This window comes from Zingiber officinale, chromosome 4B, assembly GCF_018446385.1.
Source record: "Zingiber officinale cultivar Zhangliang chromosome 4B, Zo_v1.1, whole genome shotgun sequence".
Lineage (NCBI taxonomy): Eukaryota > Viridiplantae > Streptophyta > Magnoliopsida > Zingiberales > Zingiberaceae > Zingiber > Zingiber officinale.
Genome location: NC_055993.1, coordinates 49640871 through 49649778, shown reverse-complemented (window position 1 = coordinate 49649778; position 8908 = coordinate 49640871). Strand labels below are relative to the sequence as shown.

The 8908-nt window shown below is 36.0% G+C and overlaps 1 non-coding gene across 1 annotated transcript; it reads right to left on the bottom strand.

Moving 5' to 3' along the window:
- Nucleotides 1-1241: 1241 nt before the first annotated feature.
- LOC121978840 lies at nucleotides 1242-1347 on the bottom strand. Its single transcript, XR_006111181.1, has one exon. It is a non-coding gene; the product is annotated as a small nucleolar RNA R71 (small nucleolar RNA).
- Between the last annotated feature and the right edge of the window lie 7561 nt (nucleotides 1348-8908).

Here is an 8908-nt window from a genome sequence, read left to right as displayed (position 1 = left end):
AAAATTTTAAAAAATAAAATCCCTTTTATTTTATATGTTGTCGGCCACCTAAGCTTGGACTGGTCGGCCACACTTCAATGGCTCAACCCTTTGGCTTGGCCGGCCCAAGCTTGGGTTCCAAGCTTGCTTGGCCGGCCACCTAAGGGTGGGTAAAAAGTGGGTATTTGGAGGATATAATTCTCTATATATAAGAGGCTACGATAGGGACCGAGAGGAGGAATTGGTTTTGGTCTCCCGATGAAATTAAGCTTCCCGTGTTCGCCCCGAACACCCAACTTAATTTCATCAATAATAATTCATACCACTAAAGAATTATTATTGAACTACTGCACCAATCCTAAATTACATTTTGGGCTCCTTCTTATTATGATTATATTAGTCTCCCTGTGTTTAAGATGTCGAATGTCCACTAATTAAGTTAGTTACTGACAACTCATTTTAATTAATATCTTAGTCCAAGAGTAGTACCACTCAACCTTATCGTCATGTCGGAATAAGTCCACCTGCAGGGATTACATGACAATCCTTATGAGCTCCTCTTGGGAATATTATTAACCTAGATTACTAGGACACAGTTTCCTTCTATAATCAATAACACACACTATAAATAATATCATTTCCCAACTTATCGGGCCTCTTGATTTATCGAACTAAATCTCACCCATTGATAAATCAAAGAAATAAATACTAGATATATATGTGTTTATTATTATATCAGGATTAAGAGCATACACTTCCATATAACAAAAGGTCTTGTTCTTTTAGTCAGTCAGTATAAAAAGAACTTACCTCAAATGGTCCTACTCAATATACTCAGAGTGTACTAGTGTAATTTTATAGTTAAGATAAACTAATATCAAATTACACTACGACTATTCCAATGGTTTGTTCCTTTTCCATCTTAGTCGTGAGCTACTGTTTATAATTTATAAGGAATTAATAACATGATCTTCTGTGTGTGATACCACACACCATGTTATCTACAATATAAATTAATTGAACAACTACACCTAGCATATAAATGTAGACATTTGACCAATGTGATTCTTTATTTCAAAATAACATATTTACAAAAGGCTAGGCTTTTAGTATACACTCTAACATGATTGATGGCATTTCCTTTCAGTATCAAGGATAAGCAAGGACTTGGTTATATTCTCTCTGTCCTCAAAGTATCACAAGTTGGGAACAATTGGCGAAGAAATTTCTGAATCATTTTTTCCCTCCAAGTAGAACAATTTACATGAGAAATTGCATCACAAATTTTGCTCAGACAGATGGAGAATCATTATTTAAAGCATGGGACATATTTAAGAGTCTACAAAGACAGTGCCCTCATCATGGTTTGGAAAAATAGCTCACCTTGCACATATTCTATAGGGGAATTTCTTTCTTAGATAAATATTATTTGGATTCATCAGCTGGAGGTTCTTTTATGAATAAGAGTGTGGACGAAGCATATACATTAATCGATCAAGTGACATTGAATCTCCAAGAATGGTCAGATAAAAGTTGGATGGAATCTCCCTCAAATATTCAAAAAGTGCAAACCATAAATGCAAGAGAGTCTGTCAAACAAAATATAGTTCAACCACCCAAGAATGTTGAAATTCACAAGTCACAAAATGAGGAGTTTAAACATTTGGGGCAAAGATTGATAGCATAGTTTCAAAATGATTCAAAGAAGACCTTCCTCCTACACAGACAAGATCTAGTGTAAATGATAATGATATTAAGTTGAGAAGTGGCAAGAATCATGAAGAACTTCTGAAGAAGGATTTGTTTAGAATTGAGGAGAAGAACAATAGAAGACCTCAAGAACTCAGTTCCATTACTCCAGGAAGTTCACAAAGGGCACAAGTACCTTTTCCTCAATGGTTGATAATACCAACACTAGATAAGCAAGTTGGACCTCCTCCGCAAGCTCAAAGGGAATATGGGAAAATGGAAGTACCTTTCCCAAGACCTTCACTAAGGGTTCCTTTTCCACAAAGGTTAGTGGGGGTCAATGCAAACAAGACTTTGGCAAATTCTATGATTCTAATATGGTTGAGTGCATATTTCTGGATGTATATAAAAATAAAGACTCTTCATATGAGGATTGTGATAATAATGCATTGGATAACAAGTTCTCAGATCTACCTCCAAGTTTTACAGGATGTTATGATGAAACTGAATTTTTAGATGATGAATGTAATGAGGTAGATCAACTTAAGAATGCAAATGAAGTCAGTGATCCTCCTATAGTTGATTCTCCCACTGAGGATATTGATGTTGGTTTATTTTTTGATATTTGTGTTGATGATGATGATATGGAAGAATGTGTAGGGAGCTATGTTGTGGAAGCAACATCTCAAGGATCACCTCCTTTGTCCACACAACCCTTAGAGGTTGTAAGAGTTGCAAGGGTTGAACATATTGGGGACCATTGTGTAGGGACTTATGCAGAGTTAACAGAGTCTCAAGAATCACCACCTTTACTTGCACCAACACCTGAGCCAGAGCCAGAACCATTATTTGATTCTGAAGATGTCACATCCACTTGCTTAGAATTTTCAGGTACTTCTCAGAATGACAAGGTAAGTATTCTTAGTGATCCTTTGGAAAATTTTATAGAGGTATCCAACATTGATTATATTGGATGTGTTTCATCTTTTGATACATGCTCTGTTAAACTTAATATTTTTATAGTTCTTTCTTATATTTCTCTTGTATGGGAGGTGTGCTCTTTCTTTGCATATGCAGATTTTACTTGGGCTTATAATTGGAAGCTCAATCTGAATCATCTTCGACCACCTGAAATAACTTCAAAGAAGACGAAGATGGAGAGAGCAATACTTCACTTTATATCTCCTATATTGAAAGCTCGTTTTATAATAAGAGCCCTTGGTAGGAGGGTGTTGAAATATCTTACCCCTCCAAGAGTGAGATTTAGATGAATATAATAAGGTGGTCGAGCTAATGGCATAAAACAAGTGCTTCTTGGGAGACAACCCAAGGGTTCTTTTATATTAGATTCAATTTGTAATTGTCTTTTTCATTAATTAGTACTTTTAAATTTGTTGTTAATTTTTATTTTCAGGTTGAGTTTCACTTCCTTGAGCTGGCCATGATTTCTTCGTGGGCATGGAAGCGTTGGAGAAGTAGGAAAGGAGGAAGATCATCAATGACAAGATAAACAGAGCTCGGTCATGTACCAGACATGACCGTGTTAAGTCTACAGAAGAGGAGGAGTATTTGACCGTGTGACACACACTAGCTGTGTGAACTTCCTCGAGGAGGAGATGTGTTGGTCGTGTCCCAGACACGGCCGTGTGAAGATTCCAGAGAAGAAAAATAGCTTGGTCGTGTACCACACACGACCATGTGAGTGTACCAGAGAGGAAGACTGCATTGCCAGTGCCAATTGACACGACCGTGTAGAAATTCTCGAGAAGGAGAAGGATTCGGCCGTGTACCACACACGATCGTGTGAATCAAGCCGGGAAGGAGACTGCAAGGCCCATGTAACTTAACATGGCCGTGATGAAAATCTAGACATGGTCGTGTGAAGGGAAAAGCATGGCCAAACCCAGTCTTTAAAGGCTAGGGCACGGGGGTGTATGTGCTACACGATCGTGCCTGCCACACACTCCCCTTTTCTCTCTTCTTTTTCTTCTCTTCAAGGGTTCCAAACTACTTCCACTCAATCCCTTCTCTCATCTTCCTTAAAATTTCAACCTTTTTAGCTTCTACCATATTGAATGTAATCAAGGATACTTTATTTACAAGAAAAGGGAAAGAAAAGATGCTTGCCACAAAAGGAAGAAACTCTTGTTTCAAAAGTATTTCCAATAATTTTGACATTATCTTTTCTAGCAAAGAACAACAACATCGATATTTCTCTTTATGTAAACGTCCTCTCTTGAGTACTAAATTTTTGGATGATGCAACTTTGGATACTTTAGGGTTTAGAGATGATATTGGTTCATTATTTGAAAGAATAGGCGGGAGTAGGTTGATGAATATAAAATATCCAACTTATCCTAGAATTGTTTTATAAATCTTAAGTTCTATAATAGTAAACAATGTACAAGGAGGGGGGAAATTAAAATTCCATCTATTGAATGAAGATTATGAATAAATATTGAGTGATTTTAATACTTGTTATGATCTACCTAAAAATGATGTGTGTACAATTTTACCTGAATTCGAGAATTCACACTTTTGACAAAAAATCTCTAGACAATCTCATTTTAACCCTCACACTTCTAGAGCTCCTTATATCATTAATCCAATTTTTAGATATATTCATTTAGTCATGAAGAACACTATATTTGGATAAGAGGATAAAGAAGGGATAGTAAGACTTATGGATTTGTATTGTTTATGGGCAATGGTTGAAAATGTTTCAATTAATTCCGGTTATTCCTTTCTTAAGCATTTAGTGAAATTGGGGAAAGTAGATTCTACCACACCCATTGTTTTAGGAGGATTGTTAACTCAAATAGCATTAGTGTTAGGGTGTGATCTTGATGAATTATAGGTGATTGATGAATCTTATAGATTAGATCTAAATTCATGTTTAGCAATGAAAATAATAAGGTGTGAGGAACATGAATATAGTCTTCTTATTAAAAACAATTTCCCTTTAAGATTACCCAATCATGATTTTACTACTATTCGTGTTAAAGATAATTGACGTTTAATTTTAGCAAGTCAACAATCTAGACTATTGTCAACCTCAGTTTCAAAAGATGTTCCTTCGGTTAGTCGTAACATTCATAAATTTGATTTTAATGAACTACATTCTATCTTGGACAAAATTCATAGTGATTTAGATTTGACTAACGAACTACTTACAAATAAAGTTTACATGGGAGAGGAATAATTTTGAAAATTACAAGAGTGTTTCAAGAGTGAGAGAGAGTTGTGTGATAAAATTTATGGATTTATAAATTCTTATAGAGCTCTTATGGAGTTTAATGAAGATTTTCGAGGTTTTATGAGATATTTGCAAGATGATTTAGATAAATTGTTTGAATATCATAAATTTTTTAGGGATGAAGTAAGATGGTTCATTAATGCTTTTCCTTTTCCTCTTCTCGAGTTCCCCAATTTACCTCAATTACCACTATATTGATTTCATCGGGACAATGAAAAGTTTAAGTCTTTTGGGGGGGGGGGGGGTTTGCAACCTGAAATTTTTGCATTTTCAGTTTTATGCATTTTGTTTATTTTTTTCTTTCTTTTGTTATGCTTGTTTGGTTTGCATTTCGTTTTTTGTCTTTTGAAGTATTTTGTGGCATTCATATTGAGAACATCAATCCTCACTTATATGATTACTTGTTTAAAAGCAAAATGGTTAGCACGTTTATATCTGGATTCATGATGTTCTAAATGATGCTAGTATGTTTAGTATACCTCTTTTCTCTATCTTAAGTTGCATGATGCGAGCTAAGTATTCTATAGAAATAAGTTTGAGTTTTGGCTTAACCTTAAGGATCTTACTTACACTTTACTTGAACTTGAATAGTTGATATCATTGAAATAGTCATGATTCATTGGTGTAGCGAATCTGTCACATCCGCTAATCAAATTATAATGTATTTTGCACTGAACCCCTTAATTTTGCAATGACGTTGTAGTAACGAGCCCAGGATCGATCCGAGAAACCAACAGTATGATGTAATTTAGGATTGTATTTTTATTCCTATTTTTGGAGTTTTCGATATAAAAATGGAGTTGGAGGTTTTAAAGCTTTGAATATAAATCTACAAAGGAAAACACAGCAGTAAAGAAATTAATCTAAAGCATAACTAAAACCTACCTATGTGCCAACAATCAAACCTTAACGTATTGTCACTCCTACATTGAGATTAAATCATTGACACACTCTTAAACTAAGGAATGAAATACAAGATGCAAATAAATCTGATCTACAACACCAATTAAAACCCTAGCTTGAATTTAAACTCTAAACACTTAACCAAGCAACAAATTAAAATTAAACTAAGCTTCAACAAAGAAAGAAATGCTAACTACTTGCATAAAAAGATAACAAAACATAAAAGTAATCTGTGCTAAACTATAAAACAGTAACACAGCTAAATAAACCCTAACCGATCCAACTCACAACCAATCCATACAAGTTTCACACTCTTGCCATCACACAAGAGTGCCAAAGTCGAGACCACCCAACTTTGGACCTCAATGGAACATCTCAATGGCATATCAGCTCAAGGAGTGCTCAACTACACCGACGGACCACCCCCGGCGAGCTAAGAACATCCCGGAACCCACTCAAGTGCCGAAAATGCTGGAAATTTGCAAATCTGAAACTCTGGATCGGAATGAGCACTGTGGATTGCGGATGGGCATCGGATGAAGCTCAGGAACGCCGGCGGACCACCTCCAAGCGTCTCTGATGGGAATCGGAGTCGTCGATTGGAAGACCACTTCCAAATCGGCGCTGGAACAGAGAAGATCAGAAATGCAAAATTCGCCGGAAGAAACACCCACCGGAGGCTCCAGATGATCGGGATGAGCTGCCGTAGAGATTATCACCGAGGTAGAAGCTTGAGAAGATGATTGGAGAAGAAATCGGGGTCGGAATCCGAAGAAATGCCGCGAGGACGAAGCTGCTGTGCGTGGAGGATTCGACGAAGAAGAATGCTACCTTAGCTTCTCAGATAAACAGATTTCAAATTTGAACCGACGGCTGAGATTGATTCTGGGCTAAATCAACGGTAAAAAGTCATCTTAAATCTGATCCGAAGGTTCTGATATGGATATCAGGTCTGGATCTACTCTCCCGTAGGTCGAATCGATCAGATCATCACTGGATGGCCCAAATCTGCCGATCTTCAATGAACGGCCCAGATTAATCCGGCTGGATCAATGGCTGGATGAACTCAGATATGGATCAAAACTTCTGGATCTTCATCAATGGCTTAGATCTGCTCCCCATTAGGTTGGATCGGCCAGATCTTCAACGGATGGTTCAGATCTGTCCTATTCTTGATAAACGGCCCAAATCGACCCAAAGCTTGATCTTGTCTTTTGAACTCCGATTCGAGCCCAATTCCGGTCTAAATAGATCCAAATCTAAGATCCTTTGATGCCTACAAAATAAGAATCAAATATTAGCATCAAATAACACCAAAAATAATATAATTTGCAATTAAGTCCAAAATCTATGCAATGCACAAAAATGTAATGTAACCATGATTTAAACTATGAAATCAACATCAAACCATGCATATATGAATCAAAATAATGCAGTAATATCATGGTTATCAAATCCCCCACACTTAGCCTTGAACGTCCCGTGAAAGTAAAGAAAACTAAAAATCATCTCCATAGAAAATTCCCTAGCAATATCTAAAAGATAGTAAAAGGAATTTAAGTAAGACCATCTAAATATCACAAACAATCATGAATACAATCCAAACAATAATCAGTAGGTATGGTAGTTTCAATCCAATTGAAAAATTAAGCAAGTTGCAATCTCACAAGGGATTTACCTATTCTAACTCTCACACTCAAAATTGTGTATAAGTGGAGCTCACTCAATGCAACTCACAACATTTCACTACCATAAGCTTGCTTATTTTCTAATTCTCCACCACCATAGAACATAGTATACATGAATCAAAAGGATATTATCAAGAAGAATTGAAATGGAAGCAAAAAGAACAATTGAAATGGATGAAATTGGCAAAATAAAAGTATTAAATGAAGAAAATGAGAAGATGAGAGTATTGGAGGAATATACTTGATGAGTTGACCATTTTGATGTGAAAAGAGATGAATACCATTTGTTTTTATCAATTCAAAATGCCAAGCTAACCTCCCCTCCAATTTAATAGCAAACCAAAAATCTTGATACTCTTCCTTCACCTTTGATACTCTTTTGATGTGCCACATTTTTCCTTTCCTTCACTGTGTTTACTGAATTTCCACTTCAATCCTATCACTTCAAAGCTAAAACCATCTCACAATAATTAATCAACAAGAATCCCCTCCCCCACACTTAAATTGTTGGTCGTCTCGGACAATTAAACAAATCAAACTTCCCAATGGCTTGATACTCTTCTAGCCACATTCTTTGTCTTCCTTCATTCAGCAAGTGTCTGCATATTCGAATTCATCATAAACAGAAGCAATATGTTGGAGTGGTTACTGCAACATAAGAGAAGTCAACATTCCTTGGAGTTTGATAAAAATAGGAACCAGTCCAGGAAGTACATAAAAGAAGTTGACACAAAATAGAGATGAAATACCAAGTTCAGTTTCAGAATTCATCGGAGTTACATGCTTCTGTGCAGATCAAATTAAGTCACTCAATTTCAGAATTGATAGCTCAAATATAACTCCAATCAATCCAAGTTGAAACACCTCTAGCTTCAATTCAAGATCTCTATTAAAATTTGGTGCAACTTAGGATTAAATCCTTTTATTCCAATATCTTTGCAAAAACTCTACACAACACTTGCAATTTTTTTTTCCGATCTGAAAATAAATTGAAAGGTTGGCACAACGCTCCAAAACTTAACAGCCAATAGGCTGATTTCTGCACAATGCAGAAATCTGTTTCTGATCTTGCCATTACTCACTCCAAGCTTCAATAATTAATTCCCATAGATCACCATTTGCCATTGAGCATACAATACATTTGCTTAAGTTTCTCAATGATTTGAGAATTAAATGCAGAAATTGGTACACAATTGGCACAATTCAAAAATTGAAATCAAAACTCAAATCTCTGAATTCCATGCTCTAGCAATGTGCAGCTCAACACCAGCAGTTTTCCATATCTGTTTCAGTTATTAAGGCAGTAATCCCAAGTTCTGCAGCCATTGCATCTAAATTTAGTTCCCTATCATGTTGCAAGTGAACACCCCTAATACCACCTTCCTTAACAAGC